Source organism: Rhipicephalus microplus, chromosome X, assembly GCF_043290135.1.
Source record: "Rhipicephalus microplus isolate Deutch F79 chromosome X, USDA_Rmic, whole genome shotgun sequence".
NCBI lineage: Eukaryota > Metazoa > Arthropoda > Arachnida > Ixodida > Ixodidae > Rhipicephalus > Rhipicephalus microplus.
Window position 1 is genome coordinate 465,729,302 of NC_134710.1, and position 23,456 is coordinate 465,752,757.

Below are 23,456 nucleotides of genomic sequence, written 5' to 3' on the forward strand. Positions count from 1 at the left end.
TTTAACGCTGTTCCGGTTCTTTTGCAATGCCTACTCCCGCGATGCAATCTGAATCAGCATTTCTTTATCAAGCATGTGTGTTCACCTGCGTAACCGTTTCACTCGTTAGAATTATCGCGAAATACTTGTATACCGACAGATTTAACAAAAAAGTGCTTTGGACGCCGAAACCCGGGATCGAGTCAAGGACCTTTAGATGTTCAGTTTAACGCTCTCCGAACTGAGCTATTTCGGCATACGGGAGATGAGTGAAAGCGGCATTTAACAGTTCTTGCGTTTCGGTAAAACTGCTTTATTAGGGCTGTTGCACATTACTACATGTCTTTCACGCTGTTCCGGTTCTTTTGCAACGCCTACTGCCGCGATGCAATCTGAATCAGCATTTCTTTATCAAGCATGTGTGTTCACCTGCGTAACCGTTTCACTCGTTAGAATTATCGCGAAATACTTGTATACCGACAGATTTAACAAAAAAGTGCTTTGGACGCCGAAACCCGGGATCGAGTCAACGACCTTTAGATGTTCAGTTTAACGCTCTCCGAACTGAGCTATTTCGGCATACGGGAGATGAGTGAAAGCGGCATTTAACAGTTCTTGCGTTTCGGTAAAACTGCTTTATTAGGGCTGTTGCACATTACTACATGTCTTTCACGCTGTTCCGGTTCTTTTGCAACGCCTACTCCCGCGATGCAATCTGAATCAGCATTTCTTTATCAAGCATGTGTGTTCACCTGCGTAACCGTTTCACTCGTTAGAATTATCGCGAAATACTTGGATACCGACAGATTTAACAAATCGTGCTTTGGACGCCGAAATCCGAGATCCAGCCAATGACTTTTAGATGTTCAGTTGGACGCTCTCCCAACTGAGCTATTTCGGCTGACAGGAGAAGAGTGACAGCGGGATTTAACAGTTCTTGCGTTTCGGTAAAACCGCTTTATTAGAGCTGTTGCATATTATTACATGTATTTAACGCTGTTCCGGTTCTTTTGCAACGCCTACTCCCGCGATGCAATCTGAATCAGCATTTCTTTATCAAGCATGTGTGTTCACCTGCGTAACCGTTTCACTCGTTAGAATTATCGCGAAATACTTGTATACCGACAGATTTAACAAAAAAGTGCTTTCGACGCCGAAACCCGGGATCGAGTCAAGGACCTTTAGATGTTCAGTTTAACGCTCTCCGAACTGAGCTATTTCGGCATACGGGAGATGAGTGAAAGCGGCATTTAACAGTTCTTGCGTTTCGGTAAAACTGCTTTATTAGGGCTGTTGCACATTACTACATGTCTTTCACGCTGTTCCGGTTCTTTTGCAACGCCTACTGCCGCGATGCAATCTGAATCAGCATTTCTTTATCAAGCATGTGTGTTCACCTGCGTAACCGTTTCACTCGTTAGAAGTATTGCAAAATACTTGTATACCGAGAGATTTAACAAAAAAGTGCTCTGGACGCCGAAACCCGGGATCGAGCCAAGGACCTTCAGATTTTCAGTCTAACGCTCTCCGAACTGAGCTATTTCGGCATACGGGAGATGAGTGAAAGCGGCATTTAACAGTTCTTGCGTTTCGGTAAAACTGCTTTATTAGGGCTGTTGCACATTACTACATGTCTTTCACGCTGTTCTGGTTCTTTTGCAATGCCCACTTCCGCGATGCAATCTGAATCAGCATTTATTTATCAAGCATGTGTGTTCACCTGCGTAAACGTTTCACTCGTTAGAAGTATTGCAAAATACTTGTATTCCGGGAGATTTAACAAAAAAGTGCTCTGGACGCCGAAACCCGGGATCGAGCCAAGGACCTTTAGATTTTCAGTCTAACGCTCTTCGAACTGAGCTATTTCGGCCTACGGGAGAAGAGTGAAAGCGGGATTTAACAGTTCTTGCGTTTGGGTAAAATCGCTTTATTAGAGCTGTTGCACATTATTACATGTCTTTCACGCTGTTCCGATTCTTTTGCAACGCCTACTGCTGCGATGCAATCTGAATCAGCCTTTATTTATCAAGCATGTGTGTTCACCTGCGTAACCGTTTCACTCGTTAGAAGTATTGAAAAATACTTGTATATTGAAAGATTTAACAAAAAAGTGCTCTGGACGCCGAAATCCGGGATCGAGCCTAGGACCTTCAGATTTTCAGTCTAACGCTCTCCGAACTGAGCTATTTCGGCATACGGGAGAAGAGTGAAAGCGGCATTTAACAGTTCTTGCGTTTCGGTAAAACCGCTTTATTAGAGCTGTTGCACATTATTACATGTATTTAACGCTGTTCCGGTTCTTTCGCAACGCCTACTGCCGCGATGCAATCTGAATCAGCATTTCTTTATCAAGCATGTGTGTTCACCTGCGTAACCGTTTCACTCGTTAAATTTATTGCAAAATACTTGCCTACCGACAGATTTAACGAAAAAGTGCTTTGGACGCCGAAACCCGGGATCAAGCCAGGGACCTTCAGATGTTCAGTCTAACGCTCTACAAACTGAGCTAGTTCGGCAGACGGGAGAAGAGTGACAGCGGGATTTAACAGTTCTTGCGTTTCGGTAAAACCGCTTTATTAGAGCTGTTGCACATTAATACATGTCTTTCACGCTGTTCCGGTTCTTTTGCAACGCCTACTGCCGCGATTCAATCTGATTCAGCATTTCTTTATTAAGCATGTGTGTTCACCTGCGTAACTGTTTAACTCGTTAGAATTATTGCAAAATACCTGTATACCGACATATTTAACAAATCGTGCTTTGGACGCCGAAATCCGGGATCCAGCCAAGGACCTTTAGATGTTCAGTTTAACGCTCTCCTTACTGAGCTATTTCGGCAGACGGGAGAAGAGAGACAGCGGGATTTAACAGTTCATGCGTTTCGGCAAAACCACTTTATTAGAGCTGTTGCACATTATTACATATCTTTAACGCTGTTCCGGTTCTTTTGCAACGCCCACTGCCGCGATGCAATCTGAATAAGCATTTCTTCATCAAGCATGTGTTTTCACCTGCGTAACCGTTTCACTCGTTAGAATTATTGCAAAATACTTGTATACCAACAGATTTAACAAAAAAAGTGCTTTGGACTCCGAAACCCGGGATCGAGCCAATGACCGTTAGATGTTCAGTTTAACGCTCTCCCAACTAAGCTATTTCTCAGACGGGAGAAGAGTGACAGCGGGATTTAACAGTTCTTGCGTTTCGGTAAAACCGCTTTATTAGAGCTGTTGCACATTAATACATGTCATTCACGCTGTTCCGGTTCTCTTGCAACGCCTACTGCCGCGATTCAATATGATTCAGCATTTCTTTATCAAGCATGTGTGTTCACCTGCGTAACTGTTTAACTCGTTAGAATTATTGCAAAATACATGTATACCGACAGATTTAACAAATCGTGCTTAGGACGACGAAACCCGGGATCGAGCCAAGGACCTTTAGATGTTAACATTAACGCTCTCCCAACTGAGCTATTTCTGCAGACGGGAGAAGAGTGACAGCGGGATCTAGCAGTCCTTGCGCTTCGGTAAAACTGCTTTATTAGAGCTGTTGCACATTATTACATGTCTTTCACGCTGTTCCGGTTCTTTTGCAACGCCTAATGCCGCGATGCAATCTGAATCAGCATTTCTTTATCAAGCATGTGTGTTCACCTGCGTAACCGTTTCACTCGTTAGAAGTATTGCAAAATACTTGTATACCGAGAGATTTAACAAATCGTGCTTTGGACGACGAAACCCGGGATCGAGCCAAGGACCTTTAGATTTTCAGTCTAACGCTTTCCCAACTGAGCTATTTCGGCATACGGAAGAAGAGTGAAAGCGGCATTTAACATTTCTTGCATTTCGGTAAAACTGCTTTGATAGGGCTGTTGCAGATTACTACATGTCTTTCACGCTGCTCCGGTTCTTTTGCAATGCCTACTGCCGCGATGCAATCGGAATCAGCATTTCTTTATCAAGCATGTGTGTTGACCTGCTTAATCGTTTCACTCGTTAAAATTATTGCAAAATACTTGTCTACCGACAGATTTAACGAAAAAGTGCTTTGGACGCCGAAACCCGGGATCAAGCCAGGGACCTTTAGATGTTCAGTCTATACACTCTACAAACTGAGCTAGTTCGGCAGACGGAAGAAGAGTGAAAGCGGGATTTAACAATTCTTGTGTATCGGTAAAACCACTTTATTAGAGCTGTTGCACATTATTTCATGTCTTTCACGCTGTTCCGGTTCTTTTGCAACGCCTACTGCCACGATGCAATCTGAATCAGCATTTCTTTATCAAGCATGTGTGTTCACGTGCGTAACCGTTTTACTCGTTAGAATTATTGCAAAATACTTGTATACCGACTGATTTAACAAATCGTGCTTTGGACGCCGAAATCCGAGATCCAGCCAATGACCTTTAGATGTTCAGTTTGACGCTCCCCCAACTGAGCTATTTCGGCAGACAGGAGAAGAGTGACAGCGGGATTTAACAGTTCTTGCGTTTCGGTAAAACCGCTTTATTAGAGCTGTTGCACATTAATACATGTCTTTCACGCTGTTCCGGTTCTTTTGCAACGCCTACTGCCGCGATTCAATCTGATTCAGCATTTCTTTATTAAGCATGTGTGTTCACCTGCGTAACTGTTTAACTCGTTAGAATTATTGCAAAATACTTGTATACCGAGAGATTTAACAAAAAAGTTCTCTGGACGCCGAAACCCGGGATCGAGCCAAGGACATTTAGATGTTCAGTTTAACGCTCTCCCAACTGAGCTATTTCGGCAGACGGGAGAGGAGTGACAGCGGGATTTAAGAGTTTTTGCGTTTCGGTAAAACCGCTTTATTAGAGCTGTTGCATATTATTACATGTATTAACGCTGTTCCGGTTCTTTTGCAACGCCTACTCCCGCGATGCAATCTGAATCAGCATTTCTTTATCAAGCATGTGTGTTCACCTGCGTAACCGTTTCACTCGTTAGAATTATTGCAAAATACTTGTATACCAACAGATTTAACAAAAAAAGTGCTTTGGACTCCGAAACCCGGGATCGAGCCAATGACCGTTAGATGTTCAGTTTAACGCTCTCCCAACTAAGCTATTTCTCAGACGGGAGAAGAGTGACAGCGAGATTTAACAGTTCTTGCGTTTCGGTAAAACCGCTTTACTAGAGCTGTTGCACACTAATACATGTCTTTCACGCTGTTCCGGTTCTCTTGCTACGCCTACTGCCGCGATTCAATATGATTCAGCATTTCTTTATCAAGCATGTGTGTTCACCTGCGTAACTGTTTAACTCGTTAGAATTATTGCAAAATACATGTATACCGACAGATTTAACAAATCGTGCTTTGGACGACGAAACCCGGGATCGAGCCAAGGACCTTTAGATGTTAACATTAACGCTCTCCCAACTGAGCTATTTCTGCAGACGGGACAAGAGTGACAGCGGGATCTATCAGTCCTTGCGCTTCGGTAAAACTGCTTTATTAGAGCTGTTGCACATTATTACATGTCTTTCACGCTGTTCCGGTTCTTTTGCAACGCCTAATGCCGCGATGCAATCTGAATCAGCATTTCTTTATCAAGCATGTGTGTTCACCTGCGTAACTGTTTAACTCGTTAGAATTATTGCAAAATACTTGTATACCGAGAGATTTAACAAAAAAGTTCTCTGGACGCCGAAACCCGGGATCGAGCCAAGGACCTTTAGATGTTCAGTTTAACGCTCTCCTTACTGAGCTATTTCGGCAGACGGGAGAAGAGAGACAGCGGGATTTAACAGTTCTTGCGTTTCGGCAAAACCACTTTATTAGAGCTGTTGCACATTATTACATATCTTTAACGCTGTTCCGGTTCTTTTGCAACGCCCACTGCCGCGATGCAATCTGAATAAGCATTTCTTCATCAAGCATGTGTTTTCACCTGCGTAACCGTTTCACTCGTTAGAATTATTGCAAAATACTTGTATACCAACAGATTTAACAAAAAAAGTGCTTTGGACTCCGAAACCCGGGATCGAGCCAATGACCGTTAGATGTTCAGTTTAACGCTCTCCCAACTAAGCTATTTCTCAGACGGGAGAAGAGTGACAGCGGGATTTAACAGTTCTTGCGTTTCGGTAAAACCGCTTTATTAGAGCTGTTGCACATTAATACATGTCATTCACGCTGTTCCGGTTCTCTTGCAACGCCTACTGCCGCGATTCAATATGATTCAGCATTTCTTTATCAAGCATGTGTGTTCACCTGCGTAACTGTTTAACTCGTTAGAATTATTGCAAAATACATGTATACCGACAGATTTAACAAATCGTGCTTAGGACGACGAAACCCGGGATCGAGCCAAGGACCTTTAGATGTTAACATTAACGCTCTCCCAACTGAGCTATTTCTGCAGACGGGAGAAGAGTGACAGCGGGATCTAGCAGTCCTTGCGCTTCGGTAAAACTGCTTTATTAGAGCTGTTGCACATTATTACATGTCTTTCACGCTGTTCCGGTTCTTTTGCAACGCCTAATGCCGCGATGCAATCTGAATCAGCATTTCTTTATCAAGCATGTGTGTTCACCTGCGTAACCGTTTCACTCGTTAGAAGTATTGCAAAATACTTGTATACCGAGAGATTTAACAAATCGTGCTTTGGACGACGAAACCCGGGATCGAGCCAAGGACCTTTAGATTTTCAGTCTAACGCTCTCCCAACTGAGCTATTTCGGCATACGGAAGAAGAGTGAAAGCGGCATTTAACATTTCTTGCATTTCGGTAAAACTGCTTTGATAGGGCTGTTGCAGATTACTACATGTCTTTCACGCTGCTCCGGTTCTTTTGCAATGCCTACTGCCGCGATGCAATCGGAATCAGCATTTCTTTATCAAGCATGTGTGTTGACCTGCTTAATCGTTTCACTCGTTAAAATTATTGCAAAATACTTGTCTACCGACAGATTTAACGAAAAAGTGCTTTGGACGCCGACACCCGGGATCAAGCCAGGGACCTTTAGATGTTCAGTCTATACACTCTACAAACTGAGCTAGTTCGGCAGACGGAAGAAGAGTGAAAGCGGGATTTAACAATTCTTGTGTATCGGTAAAACCACTTTATTAGAGCTGTTGCACATTATTTCATGTCTTTCACGCTGTTCCGGTTCTTTTGCAACGCCTACTGCCACGATGCAATCTGAATCAGCATTTCTTTTTCAAGCATGTGTGTTCACGTGCGTAACCGTTTTACTCGTTAGAATTATTGCAAAATACTTGTATACCGACTGATTTAACAAATCGTGCTTTGGACGCCGAAATCCGAGATCCAGCCAATGACCTTTAGATGTTCAGTTTGACGCTCCCCCAACTGAGCTATTTCGGCAGACAGGAGAAGAGTGACAGCGGGATTTAACAGTTCTTGCGTTTCGGTAAAACCGCTTTATTAGAGCTGTTGCACATTAATACATGTCTTTCACGCTGTTCCGGTTCTTTTGCAACGCCTACTGCCGCGATTCAATCTGATTCAGCATTTCTTTATTAAGCATGTGTGTTCACCTGCGTAACTGTTTAACTCGTTAGAATTATTGCAAAATACTTGTATACCGAGAGATTTAACAAAAAAGTTCTCTGGACGCCGAAACCCGGGATCGAGCCAAGGACATTTAGATGTTCAGTTTAACGCTCTCCCAACTGAGCTATTTCGGCAGACGGGAGAGGAGTGACAGCGGGATTTAAGAGTTTTTGCGTTTCGGTAAAACCGCTTTATTAGAGCTGTTGCATATTATTACATGTATTAACGCTGTTCCGGTTCTTTTGCAACGCCTACTCCCGCGATGCAATCTGAATCAGCATTTCTTTATCAAGCATGTGTGTTCACCTGCGTAACCGTTTCACTCGTTAGAATTATTGCAAAATACTTGTATACCAACAGATTTAACAAAAAAAGTGCTTTGGACTCCGAAACCCGGGATCGAGCCAATGACCGTTAGATGTTCAGTTTAACGCTCTCCCAACTAAGCTATTTCTCAGACGGGAGAAGAGTGACAGCGAGATTTAACAGTTCTTGCGTTTCGGTAAAACCGCTTTACTAGAGCTGTTGCACACTAATACATGTCTTTCACGCTGTTCCGGTTCTCTTGCTACGCCTACTGCCGCGATTCAATATGATTCAGCATTTCTTTATCAAGCATGTGTGTTCACCTGCGTAACTGTTTAACTCGTTAGAATTATTGCAAAATACATGTATACCGACAGATTTAACAAATCGTGCTTTGGACGACGAAACCCGGGATCGAGCCAAGGACCTTTAGATGTTAACATTAACGCTCTCCCAACTGAGCTATTTCTGCAGACGGGAGAAGAGTGACAGCGGGATCTATCAGTCCTTGCGCTTCGGTAAAACTGCTTTATTAGAGCTGTTGCACATTATTACATGTCTTTCACGCTGTTCCGGTTCTTTTGCAACGCCTAATGCCGCGATGCAATCTGAATCAGCATTTCTTTATCAAGCATGTGTGTTCACCTGCGTAACCGTTTCACTCGTTAGAAGTATTGCAAAATACTTGTATACCGAGAGATTTAACAAATCGTGCTTCGGACGACGAAACCCGGGATCGAGCCAAGGACCTTTAGATTTTCAGTCTAACGCTCTCCCAACTGAGCTATTTCGGCATACGGAAGAAGAGTGAAAGCGGCATTTAACAGTTCTTGCATTTCGGTAAAACTGCTTTGTTAGGGCTGTTGCAGATTACTACATGTCTTTCACGCTGCTCCGGTTCTTTTGCAATGCCTACTGCCGCGATGCAATCGGAATCAGAATTTCTTAATCAAGCATGTGTGTTGACCTGCTTAATCGTTTCACTCGTTAAAATTATTGCAAAATACTTGTCTACCGACAGATTTAACGAAAAAGTGCTTTGGACGCCGAAACCCGGGATCAAGCCAGGGACCTTTAGATGTTCAGTCTATACACTCTACAAACTGAGCTAGTTCGGCAGACGGAAGAAGAGTGAAAGCGGGATTTAACAATTCTTGTGTATCGGTAAAACCACTTTATTAGAGCTGTTGCACATTATTTCATGTCTTTCACGCTGTTCCGGTTCTTTTGCAACGCCTACTGCCACGATGCAATCTGAATCAGCATTTCTTTATTAAGCATGTGTGTTCACGTGCGTAACCGTTTTACTCGTTAGAATTATTGCAAAATACTTGTATACCGACTGATTTAACAAATCGTGCTTTGGACGCCGAAATCCGAGATCCAGCCAATGACCTTTAGATGTTCAGTTTGACGCTCTCCCAACTGAGCTATTTCGGCAGACAGGAGAAGAGTGACAGCGGGATTTAACAGTTCTTGCGTTTCGGTAAAACCGCTTTATTAGAGCTGTTGCACATTAATACATGTCTTTCACGCTGTTCCGGTTCTTTTGCAACGCCTACTGCCGCGATTCAATCTGATTCAGCATTTCTTTATTAAGCATGTGTGTTCACCTGCGTAACTGTTTAACTCGTTAGAATTATTGCAAAATACTTGTATACCGAGAGATTTAACAAAAAAGTTCTCTGGACGCCGAAACCCGGGATCGAGCCAAGGACATTTAGATGTTCAGTTTAACGCTCTCCCAACTGAGCTATTTCGGCAGACGGGAGAGGAGTGACAGCGGGATTTAAGAGTTTTTGCGTTTCGGTAAAACCACTTTATTAGAGCTGTTGCATATTATTACATGTGTGAAGAAGAAGATGTGCCAGCAGCAAGCAGCATCGCCAACGCCCGGCTCTCTCGGCTTGTGTTTTGGTTCGTTGCTGTGCCGATCGCTGGACGGTTCTTCACGCTGTCTCGTCGCTGCCTTTAACGGCTAATAAACCTCTTCACATTTGGTGGAAGGTGCTGTTAATCCCCGTTGCTACACCCTGGAGCTGCGAAGCCGCACGCTACCACCTGTCATGACTGCCAACGCCACTACATCGACGCCTTCGCTCCAGTTCAACTGCCCTGGCCATCCTACGCTACGGGAGCCGAAGGTCTTCAGCGGTGCGGATGGGACCGACGTCGAAGACTGGCTCGAGCACTACGAACTGGTGAGCGCCAACAATAAGTGGGATGAAGCCGACAAGCTGGGCCACGTGATATTTTATCTCGCTGGCGTCGCCGAATTGTGGTTTAATAACCACAAACACAACATCCCCACATGGAGCGTCTTCAAGACGTCATGTGCCGAAGTGTTCGGTCGGCCGGCTGTCCGCAAGCAGAGGGCAGAACAGCGCTTGCGCGTACGCTCTCAGCAGACTGGCGAGACCTTTACCAGCTATATTGAGGACGTCGTCGACCTTTGTCGACGTGTGAATGACACCATGCCCGAATCTGACAAGGTCAAAAACATCCTGTAGGGCATCGACGACGGCGCATTTCAAATGCTCTTGGCAAGAAATCCGAGCACAGTTTCCGAAGTCGTCAGCTTGTGTCAGAGCTACGACGAGTTAAAGAAGCAACGAACTCTGACTCGGCAGCCTCAGCATGGTGGTGAGTCATTGTCCAGTTTCGACACCCTGCCGGACAATTCACCACTGCTTCAGCAAGTTCGAGCCTTCGTCCGTGAGGAAGTCGCCCGCCAACTTTCTTTAGTGCCCTTCACTCACGAGACCACCACCCGTCTACGTGCCCCGCTTCGCACTGCTATTTCGGAAGAGGTTGCCCAAGCTGTTCCTGTTGCGCACCACGAGCCGCCTCTATCCAGCCTTGCCCACTGCCAGCGTGCCGCGCAGCCAGTAGGCCCTCCTGTCGCCTATCCGCCAGCCATGCAGCCTGTGGCCGCGCCCCTAACGTATGCAGCACAGCCTGTGGCTCCTCCTGTCGCCTGCTCGCAAGTTATGCAGCCTGTAGCAGCGCCGTTCACATATGCAGACGCTGTGCGTAGGCTTCCGCAACCATCCTACACCACGCGCTCACAGCCCGCACACCCGGCTGCTTACACTGCACCTTGGGCGGCAGCACCAGTCGCCAATCCCTGGAGGACGCCCGATAACCGACCGATTTGCTACGCCTGCTTCACTCCCGGACACGTTGCTCGCTACTGCCGCCGTCGACCTCAGGCGTTCGGCGACTATGTCCGATCGTCGCAAACCGGCAGCCAACCCTTCGCGCAATACGGGCCGGTCTCGTCACCTCGCTATGCCCCTCCTAACGACCCCGACTTCGTGACGCCGCGCGCACCCTCTCCTCGTCGGCGATCGCCCTCCCCCATGCGTCGCCGGCCCAGACCTGACCAGGAAAACTAAGCACCGCAGTTCAAGAGGCAAGAACTGCGCCATTTTTGAACTGTCTAAGCCCTCGCCCCTCTCCTGCTAACGTGGTCGCAGTAACAGTTGAAGGTTATTCTACTTTCGCCCTTGTAGACACCGGCGCCGCTGTTTCTGTTATTGCCGCTAATGTCTGCCGTGTATTACGTAAAGTCACGACGCCGCTTTCTGGACTGTCACTCCACACCGCAAGTGCACAGCAAGTAACGCCTCTCGCATCCTGCACTGCAAGAGTGTCCATCGAAGGCATTGTTTACACTGTGGAGTTTATTGTCCTTGCTGTCTGTTCGCATGATGTCATCCTCGGATGGGACTTCCTATCCCGCCATAATGCCGTCATCGACTGTGCACGCGCTGAAGTTGAGTTTTCACCCTTTTGTGATGTCCCATTACTTGACGCTCTTCATCAGCCGCCGAAGTTGTTTGTGCATGAAGACACCGATATTCCGCCTGAAAACTTCGCACTTGTTCCGATTTCATGCAACGCCTACACGGACGCTACAGTCTTTTTTATGCCTTCCGATATCTTCACGAGTCGTCGAGCTCTGCCGCTGCCTTTCGCAACGATTGACCTTACCGCCGGAAGAAGCAATATGTTCATACTCAACCCGCTTTCCACAACTGTCACTGTGCTTGCGGGAGAATGTCTCGGCCGCGTGCAGGATCTCGACCCTTCGTCTTTGGTTGATGTCCCGGATGAATACTGCGACCACCCAAAATCACTGTCGGCCCTCGAGGAGTCGTCTAAGGATACGTTTTCCAGCGCCATCGCCGACACCCTTACTCCCACCGAACATGCCGACCTGCTTGATCTTCTGCATGAGTTCCGGAATTCCTTCGATGTGTCCCAACCTCAACTAGGCCGCACGTCGCAAGTCAAGCATCATGTTGACACCGGCCTACACCAGCCACTGCGTCAAAGACCATACCGTGTCTCCACTGAAGAGCGCCGCGTCATCAACGATCAAGTCGAAGATATGCTTCGTAGAGACGTTATTCGACCATCTCACAGTCCCTGGGCGTCTCCTGTCGTCTTGGTGCGTAAGAAAGACGGATCTATCCGATTTTGTGTAGACTATCGTCGTTTGAATAAGATAACCCGCAAGGACGTATATCCTTTGCCGCGCATTGATGACGCCATTGACACCCTTCACGGAGCGGAATTCTTCTCGTCGCTGGATTTGCGGTCTGGCTACTGGCAAGTTCCAATGGCTGAAGCCGATCGCCAAAAAACTGCATTTATTACACCTGACGGACTATACGAGTTTAACGTCATGCCCTTTGGGCTTTGTAACGCGCCCGCCACGTTTGAACGACTTATGGATAATACGCTACGTGGCCTCAAGTGGAATATGTGCCTTTGCTACCTCGACGATGTCGTGGTTTTCTCGCACGACTTTCCTACGCACCTCCTTCGCCTCAGGCAGGTTTTGACTTGTCTGACCAACGCTGGCCTGCAGCTTAACCTGAAAAAATGCCGCTTCGCTCCACGCGAGCTCGTCATCCTAGGCCACATCGTGTCGAAGCACGGCGTATTACCTGACCCAGCAAAACTTCGAGCAGTCGCAGAATTTCCCAAGCCGACAACCATGAAGGAATTTCGCAGTTTTGTAGGCCTATGCTCATACTTCAGGCGCTTTGTTCGCAATTTCGCATCCATCATGTCACCATTAACCCAGCTTCTTCGCGGTGACGTGAACCTCTCCTCCTGGTCCCCTGCATGTGACGTTGCCTTCACTACTCTGCGCCGCCTGCTCACCTCGCCACCCATTCTTCGCCACTTCGACCCGACGGCTCCTACCGAAGTGCACACCGACGCCAGCGGCGTCGGGCTAGGTGCTGTCCTCGCGCAACGAAAACCCGGCTATTCAGAATACGTTGTAGCCTACGCTAGCCGCACTCTGACGAAAGCCGAAACTAATTACAGCGTGACAGAAAAAGAGTGTTTGGCTCTGGTGTGGGCGCTTGGAAAGTTCCGGCCGTACTTATACGGCCGCCCGTTCGATCTAGTAACTGATCACCACGCGCTTTGCTGGCTCTCCACGCTGAAAGACCCTTCTGGCCGCCTTGCGCGATGGGCACTCCGCATCCAGGAGTACGACATTCGCGTCGTATACCGCTGTGGACGCAAACACTCTGACGCTGACGCCCTGTCCCGCTCACCTTTGCCACCAGATCCGACGGGCGGAAACACGTGCCTCCAGTACTTGTCATCGTTAAATCTTGACTCAATTGCCACCGAACAACGTCGTGACCCGTGGATCGCATCTCTTCTCGAATATCTATCCGGTACGCCCAACCTTCCGGTATCTCGATCCCTCCGACGTCAAGCTTTCCATTTTGCCATCCGCGATCAACTTCTCCATCGACGCAACTACTCTCCTGATGGCCGCCGGTGGCTACTGGTCATTCCACGCGCTTTGCGATCGCAGGTATGCGCTTCTCTTCACGACGATCCACAATGTGGCCACGCCGGGGTGTTCAAAACATATGAACGCCTTCGCCATCGCTATTACTGGCGCGGCATGTACAATTTCGTACGCAAATTTGTGCAGTGCTGTCCTGACTGCCAGCGACGCAAATCAACACCGCTACGTGCTACTGGCGAATCGCAGCCACTTCCGTGCCCTGCCAAGCCTTTTGATCGCGTTGGCGTTGACCTCTACGGCCCCCTTCCATTGACATCAGATGGCAATCGGTGGATTATAGTGGCGGTCGACCATCTAACACGCTACGCCGAAACAGCCGCTTTACCGAGCGCTACCGCTCAGGATGTCGCCTCTTTCATTTTACGTCAATTTATCCTTCGACATGGCGCACCTCGAGAGCTCCTTAGTGACAGAGGCCGCGCTTTTCTCTCCGAGGTCGTCGAAGCTCTGCTTTCGGAATGCCACGTCATTCATCGGAAAACGACAGCATACCACCCGCAGACTAATGGGCTAACGGAACGGTTTAACCGCACTCTGGGTGATATGCTCTCGATGTACGTGGCATCTAATCATAGCAACTGGGACCGTGTTCTCCCATACGTGACATTTGCATACAATACTGCAGTACAAGCAACCACGGGATTTTCACCTTTCTTTCTTCTTTATGGACGTGACCCTTCCCATACAATTGATACTCTACTTCCCTACCATCCTGATGCCTCAGAATGTCCACCTATTTCCGATGCTGCTCGACAAGCCGAAGAGTGCCGCCAGCTCGCCCGTGCGTTCACCTCGGACGAGCAGCATCGCCAGAAAGAAAACCGTTGCACCTCTCTTCCGGATCCCAGCTATGCCCCAGGGTCTCTCGTGTGGCTTGCCATCCCATACCAAACTCCGGGACTCTCATCAAAACTTGTCCCCCGGTACGAGGGGCCTTACACCGTTTTAGAGAAAACCTCTCCAGTTAATTACCTAATTGAGCCAGTTTCCCGATCGGATGACATGCGCCGGCGTGCACGTGACATCGTCCATGTTTCCCGCCTAAAACCGTATCATGAGCCTCTCCCTGAAACTTCTTAGGTCGCCAGGATGGCTCTTTTTTCAGCGGGGGCGATCGTGAATAAGAAGATGTGCCAGCAGCAAGCAGCATCGCCAACGCCCGGCTCTCTCGGCTTGTGTTTTGGTTCGTTGCTGTGCCGATCGCTGGACGGTTCTTCACGCTGTCTAGTCGCTGCCTTTAACGGCTAATAAACCTCTTCACACATGTATTTAACGCTGTTCCGGTTCTTTTGCAACGCCTACTCCCGCAATGCAATCTGAATCAGCATTTCTTTATCAAGCATGTGTGTTCATCTGCGTAACCGTTTCACTCGTTAGAAGTATTGCAAAATACTTGCCTACCGACAGATTTAACGAAAAAGTGCTCTGGACGCCGAAACCCGGGATCGAGCCAAGGACCTTTAGATTTTCAGTCTAACGCTCTTCGAACTGAGCTATTTCGGCCTACGGGAGAAGAGTGAAAGCGGGATTTAACAGTTCTTGCGTTTGGGTAAAATCGCTTTATTAGAGCTGTTGCACATTATTACATGTCTTTCACGCTGTTCCGGTTCTTTTGCAACGCCCACTGCCGCGATGCAATGTGAATAAGCATTTCTTCATCAAGCATGTGTTTTCACCTGCGTAACCGCTTCACTCGTTAGAATTATTGCAAAATACTTGTATACCAACAGATTTAACAAAAAAAGTGCTTTGGACTCCGAAACCCGGGATCGAGCCAATGACCGTTAGATGTTCAGTTTAACGCTCTCCCAACTAAGCTATTTCTCAGACGGGAGAAGAGTGACAGCGGGATTTAACAGTTCTTGCGTTTCGGTAAAACCGCTTTATTAGAGCTGTTGCACATTAATACATGTCTTTCACGCTGTTCCGGTTCTCTTGCAACGCCTACTGCCGCGATTCAATATGATTCAGCATTTCTTTATCAAGCATGTGTGTTCACCTGCGTAACTGTTTAACTCGTTAGAATTATTGCAAAATACATGTATACCGACAGATTTAACAAATCGTGCTTTGGACGACGAAACCCGGGATCGAGCCAAGGACCTTTAGATGTTAACATTAACGCTCTCCCAACTGAGCTATTTCTGCAGACGGGAGAAGAGTGACAGCGGGATCTAGCAGTTCTTGCGCTTCGGTAAAAGTGCTTTATTAGAGCTGTTGCACATTATTACATGTATTTCACGCTGTTCCGGTTCTTTTTCAACGCCTACTGCCGCGATGCAATCTGAATCAGCATTTCTTTATCAACCATGTGTGTTCACCTGCGTAACCGTTCCACTCGTTAGAACTATTTCAAAATACTTATGTACCGACAGATTTAACAAAAAAGTGCTTTGGACGCCGAAACCCGGGATCGTGCTAAGGACCTTTAGATGTTCAGTTTAACACTCTCCCAACTGAGCTATTTCGGCAGACAGGAGAAGAGTGAAAGCGGGATTTAACAATTCTTGCGTTTCGGTAAAACCACTTTATTAGAGCTGTTGCACGTTAATACATGTCTTTCACGCTGTTCCAGTTCTTTTGCAATGCCTACTGCCGCGATGCAATCAAAATCAGCATTTCTTTATTAAGCATGTGTGTTCACCTGCGTAACCGTTTCACTCGTTAAATTTATTGCAAAATACTTGCCTACCGACAGATTTAACGAAAAAGTGCTTTGGACGCCGAAACCCGGGATCAAGCCAGGGACCTTTAGATGTTCAGTCTAACGCTCTACAAACTGAGCTACTTCGGCAGACGGAAGAAGAGTGAAAGCTGGATTTAACAATTCTTGTGTTTCGGTAAAACCACTTTATTAGAGCTGTTGCACATTATTTGATGTCTTTCACGCTGTTCTGGTTCTTTCGCAACGCCTACTGTCGCGATGCAATCTGAATCAGCCTTTCTTTATCAAGCATGTGTGTTCACCTGCGTAACCGTTTCACTCGTTAGAAGTATTGAAAAATACTTGTATATCGAAAGATTTAACAAAAAATTGCTTTACACGCCGAAACCCGGGATCGAGCCAAGGACCTTAAGATTTTCAGTCTAACGCTCTCCGAACTGAGCTATTTTGACCTACGGGAGAAGAGTGAAAGCGGGATTTAACAGTTCTTGCGTTTGGGTAAAATCGCTTTATTAAAGCTGTTGCACATTATTACATGTCTTTCACGCTGTTCCGGTTCTTTTGCAACGCCTACTGCCGCGATGCAATCGGAATCAGCATTTCTTTATCAAGCATGTGTGTTCACCTGCGTAACCGTTTCACTCGTTAAATTTATTGCAAAATACTTGCCTACCGACAGATTTAACGAAAAAGTGCTTTGGACGCCGAAACCCGGGATCAAGCCAGGGACCTTTAGATGTTCAGTCTAACGCTCTACAAACTGAGCTACTTCGGCAGACGGAAGAAGAGTGAAAGCTGGATTTAACAATTCTTGTGTTTCGGTAAAACCACTTTATTAGAGCTGTTGCACATTATTTGATGTCTTTCACGCTGTTCCGGTTCTTTTGCAACGCCTACTGCCACGATGCACTCTGAATCAACATTTCTTTATCAAGCATGTGTGTTCACCTGCGTAACCATTTCACTCGTTAGAATTATTGCAAAATACTTATATACCAACAGATTTAACAAAAAAATGTGCTTTGGACGCCGAAACCCGGGATCGAGCCAATGACCTTTAGATGTTCAGTTTAACGCTCTCCCAACTGAGCTATTTCGGCAGACGGGAGAAGAGTGACAGCGGGATTTAGCAGTTCTTGCGTTTCGGTAAAACCGCTTTATTAGAGCTGTTGCACATTAATACGTGTCTTACACGCTCTTCCGGTTCTTTTGCAACGCCCACTGCCGCGATGCAATCTGAATAAGCATTTCTTCATCAAGCATGTGTTTTCACCTGCGTAACCGTTTCACTCGTTATAATTATTGCAAAATACTTGTATACCAACAGATTTAACAAAAAAAAGTGCTTTGGACGACGAAACCCGGGATCGAGCCAAGGACCTTTAGATGTTCAGTTTAACGCTCTCCCAACTGAGCTATTTCGGCAGACGGGAGAAGAGTGACAGCGGGATTTAACAGTTCTTGCGTTTCGGTAAAACCGCTTTATTAGAGCTGTTGCACATTAATACATGCCTTTCACGCTGTTCCGGTTCTCTTGCAACGCCTACTGCCGCGATTAAATCTGATTCAGCATTTCTTTATCAAGCATGTGTGTTCACCTGCGTAACCGTTTCACTCGTTAGAATTATCGCGAAATACTTGTATACCGACAGATTTAACAAATTGTGCTTTGGACGACGAAACTAGGGATCGAGCCAAGGACCTTTAGATGTTAAGATTAACGCTCTCCCAACTGAGCTATTTCAGCAGACGGCAGAAGAGTGACAGCGGGATCTAGCAGTTCTTGCGCTTCGGTAAAACTGCTTTATTAGAGCTGTTGCACATTAGTACATGTCTTTCACACTGTTCTGGTTCTTTTGCAATGCCTACTCTCGCGATGGAATCTGAATCAGCATTTCCTTATCAAGCATGTGTGTTCACCTGCGTAACCGTTTATCACGTTAGAATTATCGCGAAATACTTGTATACCGACAGATTTAACAAAAAAGTGCTTTGGACGCCGAAACCTGGGATCGAGCCACGGACCTTTAAATGTTCAGTTTAACGCTCTCCCAACTGAGCTATTTCGGCAGACGGGAGAAGAGTGACAGCGGGATTTAACAGTTCTTGCGTTTGGGTAAAATCGCTTTATTAGAGCTTTTGCACATTATTACATGTCTTTCACGCTGTTCCGGTTCTTTTGCAACGCCTACTGCCGCGATGCAATCTGAATCAGCATTTCTTAATCAAGCATGTGTGCTCACCTGCGTAACCGTTCCACTCGTTAGAAGTATTGCAAAATACTTGTATGTCGAGAGATTTAACAAAAAAGTGCTCTGGACGCCGAAACCCGGGATCGAGCCAAGGACCTTTAGATTTTCAGTCTAACGCTCTCCGAACTGAGCTATTTCGGCATACGGGAAATGAGTGAAAACGGCATTTAACAGTTCTTGCGCTACGGTAAAACTGCTTTATTAGGGCTGTTGCAAATTACTACATATCTTTCACGCTGTTCCGGTTCTTTTGCAATGCCTACTCCTGCGATGCAATCTGAATCAGCATTTCTTAATCAAGCATGTGTGCTCACCTGCGTAACCGTTTCACTCGTTAGAAGTATTGCAAAATACTTGTATACCGAGAGATTTAACAAAAAAGTGCTCTGGACGCCGAAACCCGGGATCGAGCCAAGGACCTTTAGATTTTCAGTCTAACGCTCTCCGAACTGAGCCATTTCGGCATACGGGAGAAGAGTGACAGCGAGATCTAACAGCTCTTGCGCTTCGGTAAAACCGCTTTATTAAAGCTGTTGCTCATTATTACATGTCTTTCACGCTGTTCCGGTTCTTTTGCAACGCCTACTGCCGCGATGCAATCTGAATCAGCATTTCTTTATCAAGCATGTGTGTTCACCTGCGTAACCGTTTCACTCGTTAGAACTATGTCAAAATATTATGTACCGACAGATTTAACAAAAAAGTGCTTTGGACGCCCAAACCCGGGATCGTGCCAAGGACCTTCAGATGTTCAGTTTAACACTCTCCCAACTGAGCTATTTCGGCAGACAGGAGAAGAGTGAAAGCGGGATTTAACAATTCTTGCGTTTCGGTAAAACCACTTTATTAGAGCTGTTGCACATTAATACATGTCTTTCACGCTGTTCCGGTTCTTTTGCAATGCCTACTTGCGCGATGCAATCGGAATCAGCATTTCTTAATCAAGCATGTGTGTTCACCTGCGTAACTGTTTCACTCGTTAAATTTATTGCAAAATACTTGCCTACCGACAGATTTAACGAAAAAGTGCTTTGGACGCCGAAACCCGGGATCAAGCTAGGGACCTTTAGATGTTCAGTCTAACGCTCTACAAACTGAGCTAGTTCGGCAGACGGAAGAAGAGTGAAAGCTGGGTTTAACAATTCTTGTGTTTCGGTAAAACCACTTTAGTAGAGCTGTTGCACCTTATTTGATGTCTTTCACGCTGTTCCGGTTCTTTTGCAACGCCTACTGCCACGATGCAATCTGAATCAGCATTTCTTTATCAAGCATGTGTGTTCACCTGCGTAACCGTTTCACTCGTTAGAATTATTGCAAAATACTTGTATACCGACATATTTAACAAATCGTGCTTTGGACGCCGAACTCCGGGATCCAGCCAAGGACTTTCAGATTTTCAGTCTAACACTCTCCGAACTGAGCTATTTCGGCATACGGGAGAAGAGTGAAAGCGGCGTTTAACAGTTCTTGCGTTTCGGTAAAACTGCTTTATTAGGGCTGTTGCACATAACTACATGTCTTTCACGCGGTTCCGGTTCTTTTGCAACGCCTACTGCCGCCAAGCAATCTGAATCAGCATTTCTTTATCAAGCATGTGTGTTCACCTGCGTAACCGTTTCACTCGTTAGAATTATTGCAAAATACTTGTATACCGAGAGATTTAACAAAAAAGTGCTCTGGACGCCGAAACCCGGGATCGAGCCAAGGACCTTTAGATTTTCAGTCTAACGCTCTCCGAACTGAGCTATTTCGGCATACGGGAGATGAGTGAAAGCGGCAATTAACAGTTCTTGCGTTTCGGTAAAACTGCTTTATTAGGGCTGTTGGACATGACTATATGTCTTTCACGCTGTTCTGGTTCTTTTGCAATGCCTACTTCCGCGATGCAATCTGAATCAGCATTTCTTAATCAAGCATGTGTGCTCACCTGCGTAACCGTTTCACTCGTTAGAAGTATTGCAAAATACTTGTATACCGAGAGATTTAACAAAAAAGTGCTCTGGACGCCGAAACCCGGGATCGAGCCAAGGACCTTTAGATTTTCAGTCTAACGCTCTTCGAACTGAGCTATTTCGGCATACGGGAGAAGAGTGAAAGCGGGATTTAACAGTTCTTGCGTTTGGGTAAAATCGCTTTATCAAAGCTGTTGCACATTATTACATGTCTTTCACGCTGTTCCGGTTCTTTTGCAACGCCTACTGCCGCGATGCAATCTGAATCAGCATTTCTTTATCAAGCATGTGTGTTCACCTGCGTAACCGTTCCACTCGTTAGAATTATTGCAAAATACTTGTATACCGGCAGATTAAACACAAAATTGCTTTGGACGCCGAAACCCGGGATCGAGCCAAGGACCTTAAGATTTTCAGTCTAACGCTCTCCGAACTGAGCTATTTTGGCCTACGGGAGAAGAGTGAAAGCGGGATTTAACAGTTCTTGCGTTTGGGTAAAATCGCTTTATCAAAGCTGTTGCACATTATTACATGTCTTTCACGCTGTTCTGGTTCTTTTGCAACGCCTACTGCCGCGATGCAATCTGAATCAGCATTTCTTAATCAAGCATGTGTGCTCACCTGCGTAACCGTTTCACTCGTTAGAAGTATTGCAAAATACTTGTATACCGAGAGATTTAACAAAAAAGTGCTCTGGACGCCGAAACCCGGGATCGAGCCAAGGACCTTTAGATTTTCAGTCTAACGCTCTTCGAACTGAGCTATTTCGGCATACGGGAGAAGAGTGACAGCAAGATCTAACAGCTCGTGCGCTTCGGTAAAACCGCTTTATTAAAGCTGTTGCTCATTATTATATGTCTTTCACGCTGTTCCGGTTCTTTCGCAACGCCTACTGTCGAGATGCAATCTGAATCAGCCTTTCTTTATCAAGCATGTGTGTTCACCTGCGTAACCGTTTCACTCGTTTGAAGTATTGAAAAATACTTGTATATCGAAAGATTTAACAAAAAAGTGCTCTGGACGCCGAAACCTGGGATCGTGCCAAGGACCTTTAGATGTTCAGTTTAACACTCTCCCAACTGAGCTATTTCGGCAGACAGGAGAAGAATGAAAGCGGGATTTAACAATTCTTGCGTTTCGGTAAAACTACTTTATTAGAGTTGTTGCACATTAATACATGTCTTTCACGCTGTTCCGGTACTTTTGCAATGCCTACTGCCGCGATGCAATCGGAATCAGCATTTCTTTATCAAGCATGTGTGTTCACCTGCGTAACCGTTTCACTCGTTAAATTTATTGCAAAATACTTGCCTACCGACAGATTTAACGAAAAAGTGCTTTGGACGCCGAAACACGGGATCAAGCCAGGGACCTTTAGATGTTCAGTCTAACGCTCTACAAATTGAGCTACTTCGGCAGACGGAAGAAGAGTGAAAGCTGGATTTAACAATTCTTGTGTTTCGGTAAAACCACTTTATTAGAGCTGTTGCACGTTATTTGATGTCTTTCACGCTGTTCCGGTTCTTTTGCAACGCCTACTGCCATGATGCAATCTGAATCAGCATTTCTTTATCAAGCATGTGTTTTCACCTGCGTAACCGTTTCACTCGTTATAATTATTGCAAAATACTTGTATACCAACAGATTTAACAAAAAAAAAGTGCTTTGGACGACGAAACCCGGGATCGAGCCAAGGACCTTTAGATGTTAAGATTAACGCTCTCCCAACTGAGCTATTTCAGAAGACGGGAGAAGAGTGACAGCGGGATCTAGATGTTCTTGCGCTTCGGTAAAACTGCTTTGTTAGAGCTGTTGCACATGTCTTTCACACTGTTCTGGTTCTTTTGCAATGCCTACTCCCGCGATGCAATCTGAATCAGCATTTCTTTATCAAGCATGTCTGTTCACCTGCGTAACCGTTTCACTCGTTAGAATTATTGCAAAATACTTATATACCAACAGATTTAACAAAAAAAAAGTGCTTTGGACGCCGAAACCCGGGATCGAGCCAATGACCTTTAGATGTTCAGTTTAACGCTCTCCCAACTGAGCTATTTCGGCAGACGGGAGAAGAGTGACAGCGGGATTTAGCAGTTCTTGCGTTTCGGTAAAACCGCTTTATTAGAGCTGTTGCACATTAATACGTGTCTTTCACGCTGTTCCGGTTCTTTTGCAACGCCCACTGCCGCGATGCAATCTGAATAGGCATTTCTTCATCAAGCATGTGTTTTCACCTGCGTAACCGTTTCACTCGTTATAATTATTGCAAAATACTTGTATACCAACAGATTTAACAAAAAAAAAGTGCTTTGGACGACGAAACCCGGGATCGAGCCAAGGACCTTTAGATGTTAAGATTAACGCTCTCCCAACTGAGCTATTTCAGAAGACGGGAGAAGAGTGACAGCGGGATCTAGATGTTCTTGCGCTTCGGTAAAACTGCTTTGTTAGAGCTGTTGCACATGTCTTTCACACTGTTCTGGTTCTTTTGCAATGCCTACTCCCGCGATGCAATCTGAATCAGCATTTCTTTATCAAGCATGTCTGTTCACCTGCGTAACCGTTCTACTCGTTAGAATTATTGCAAAATACTTGTATACCGAGAGATTTAACAAAAAAGTGCTCTGGACGCCGAAACCCGGGATCGAGCCAAGGACCTTCAGATGTTCAGATTAACGCTCTCCCAACTGAGCTATTTCAGCAGACGGGAGAAGAGTGACAACGGGATCTAGCAGTTCTTGCGCTTCGGTAAAATCGCTTTATTAGGGCTTTTGCACATTACTACATGTCTTTCACGCTGTTCTGGTTCTTTTGCAATGCCTACTTCCGCGATGCAATCTGAATCAGCATTTCTTTATCAAGCATGTGTGTTCACCTGCGTAACCGTTTCACTCGTTAGAAGTATTGCAAA

The 23,456-nt window shown here is 45.9% G+C and overlaps 20 non-coding genes across 20 annotated transcripts; all 20 read right to left on the bottom strand.

Annotated features, from left to right (window-relative positions):
- Positions 1 to 1,453: 1,453 nt before the first annotated feature.
- TRNAF-GAA (transfer RNA phenylalanine (anticodon GAA)) lies at positions 1,454 to 1,526 on the bottom strand. The gene has a single exon. It is a non-coding gene; the product is annotated as a tRNA-Phe (tRNA).
- A 250-nt stretch (positions 1,527 to 1,776) lies between these two features.
- TRNAF-GAA (transfer RNA phenylalanine (anticodon GAA)) lies at positions 1,777 to 1,849 on the bottom strand. Its single transcript has one exon. It is a non-coding gene; the product is annotated as a tRNA-Phe (tRNA).
- Positions 1,850 to 3,711: 1,862 nt separating this feature from the next.
- TRNAF-GAA (transfer RNA phenylalanine (anticodon GAA)) lies at positions 3,712 to 3,784 on the bottom strand. The gene has a single exon. It is a non-coding gene; the product is annotated as a tRNA-Phe (tRNA).
- An 896-nt stretch (positions 3,785 to 4,680) lies between these two features.
- TRNAF-GAA (transfer RNA phenylalanine (anticodon GAA)) lies at positions 4,681 to 4,753 on the bottom strand. Its single transcript has one exon. It is a non-coding gene; the product is annotated as a tRNA-Phe (tRNA).
- Positions 4,754 to 6,614: 1,861 nt separating this feature from the next.
- TRNAF-GAA (transfer RNA phenylalanine (anticodon GAA)) lies at positions 6,615 to 6,687 on the bottom strand. The gene has a single exon. It is a non-coding gene; the product is annotated as a tRNA-Phe (tRNA).
- Positions 6,688 to 7,583: 896 nt separating this feature from the next.
- On the bottom strand, positions 7,584 to 7,656 carry TRNAF-GAA (transfer RNA phenylalanine (anticodon GAA)). The gene has a single exon. It is a non-coding gene; the product is annotated as a tRNA-Phe (tRNA).
- Positions 7,657 to 8,549: 893 nt separating this feature from the next.
- On the bottom strand, positions 8,550 to 8,622 carry TRNAF-GAA (transfer RNA phenylalanine (anticodon GAA)). The gene has a single exon. It is a non-coding gene; the product is annotated as a tRNA-Phe (tRNA).
- An 896-nt stretch (positions 8,623 to 9,518) lies between these two features.
- TRNAF-GAA (transfer RNA phenylalanine (anticodon GAA)) lies at positions 9,519 to 9,591 on the bottom strand. Its single transcript has one exon. It is a non-coding gene; the product is annotated as a tRNA-Phe (tRNA).
- Positions 9,592 to 15,106: 5,515 nt separating this feature from the next.
- Positions 15,107 to 15,179, bottom strand: TRNAF-GAA (transfer RNA phenylalanine (anticodon GAA)). Its single transcript has one exon. It is a non-coding gene; the product is annotated as a tRNA-Phe (tRNA).
- A 1,218-nt stretch (positions 15,180 to 16,397) lies between these two features.
- On the bottom strand, positions 16,398 to 16,470 carry TRNAF-GAA (transfer RNA phenylalanine (anticodon GAA)). Its single transcript has one exon. It is a non-coding gene; the product is annotated as a tRNA-Phe (tRNA).
- Positions 16,471 to 17,043: 573 nt separating this feature from the next.
- Positions 17,044 to 17,116, bottom strand: TRNAF-GAA (transfer RNA phenylalanine (anticodon GAA)). Its single transcript has one exon. It is a non-coding gene; the product is annotated as a tRNA-Phe (tRNA).
- Positions 17,117 to 17,368: 252 nt separating this feature from the next.
- Positions 17,369 to 17,441, bottom strand: TRNAF-GAA (transfer RNA phenylalanine (anticodon GAA)). Its single transcript has one exon. It is a non-coding gene; the product is annotated as a tRNA-Phe (tRNA).
- An 897-nt stretch (positions 17,442 to 18,338) lies between these two features.
- Positions 18,339 to 18,411, bottom strand: TRNAF-GAA (transfer RNA phenylalanine (anticodon GAA)). The gene has a single exon. It is a non-coding gene; the product is annotated as a tRNA-Phe (tRNA).
- A 250-nt stretch (positions 18,412 to 18,661) lies between these two features.
- On the bottom strand, positions 18,662 to 18,734 carry TRNAF-GAA (transfer RNA phenylalanine (anticodon GAA)). The gene has a single exon. It is a non-coding gene; the product is annotated as a tRNA-Phe (tRNA).
- Positions 18,735 to 18,984: 250 nt separating this feature from the next.
- Positions 18,985 to 19,057, bottom strand: TRNAF-GAA (transfer RNA phenylalanine (anticodon GAA)). The gene has a single exon. It is a non-coding gene; the product is annotated as a tRNA-Phe (tRNA).
- Positions 19,058 to 20,274: 1,217 nt separating this feature from the next.
- Positions 20,275 to 20,347, bottom strand: TRNAF-GAA (transfer RNA phenylalanine (anticodon GAA)). Its single transcript has one exon. It is a non-coding gene; the product is annotated as a tRNA-Phe (tRNA).
- Positions 20,348 to 20,597: 250 nt separating this feature from the next.
- TRNAF-GAA (transfer RNA phenylalanine (anticodon GAA)) lies at positions 20,598 to 20,670 on the bottom strand. The gene has a single exon. It is a non-coding gene; the product is annotated as a tRNA-Phe (tRNA).
- A 250-nt stretch (positions 20,671 to 20,920) lies between these two features.
- Positions 20,921 to 20,993, bottom strand: TRNAF-GAA (transfer RNA phenylalanine (anticodon GAA)). The gene has a single exon. It is a non-coding gene; the product is annotated as a tRNA-Phe (tRNA).
- Positions 20,994 to 21,243: 250 nt separating this feature from the next.
- TRNAF-GAA (transfer RNA phenylalanine (anticodon GAA)) lies at positions 21,244 to 21,316 on the bottom strand. The gene has a single exon. It is a non-coding gene; the product is annotated as a tRNA-Phe (tRNA).
- A 1,217-nt stretch (positions 21,317 to 22,533) lies between these two features.
- TRNAF-GAA (transfer RNA phenylalanine (anticodon GAA)) lies at positions 22,534 to 22,606 on the bottom strand. The gene has a single exon. It is a non-coding gene; the product is annotated as a tRNA-Phe (tRNA).
- Between the last annotated feature and the right edge of the window lie 850 nt (positions 22,607 to 23,456).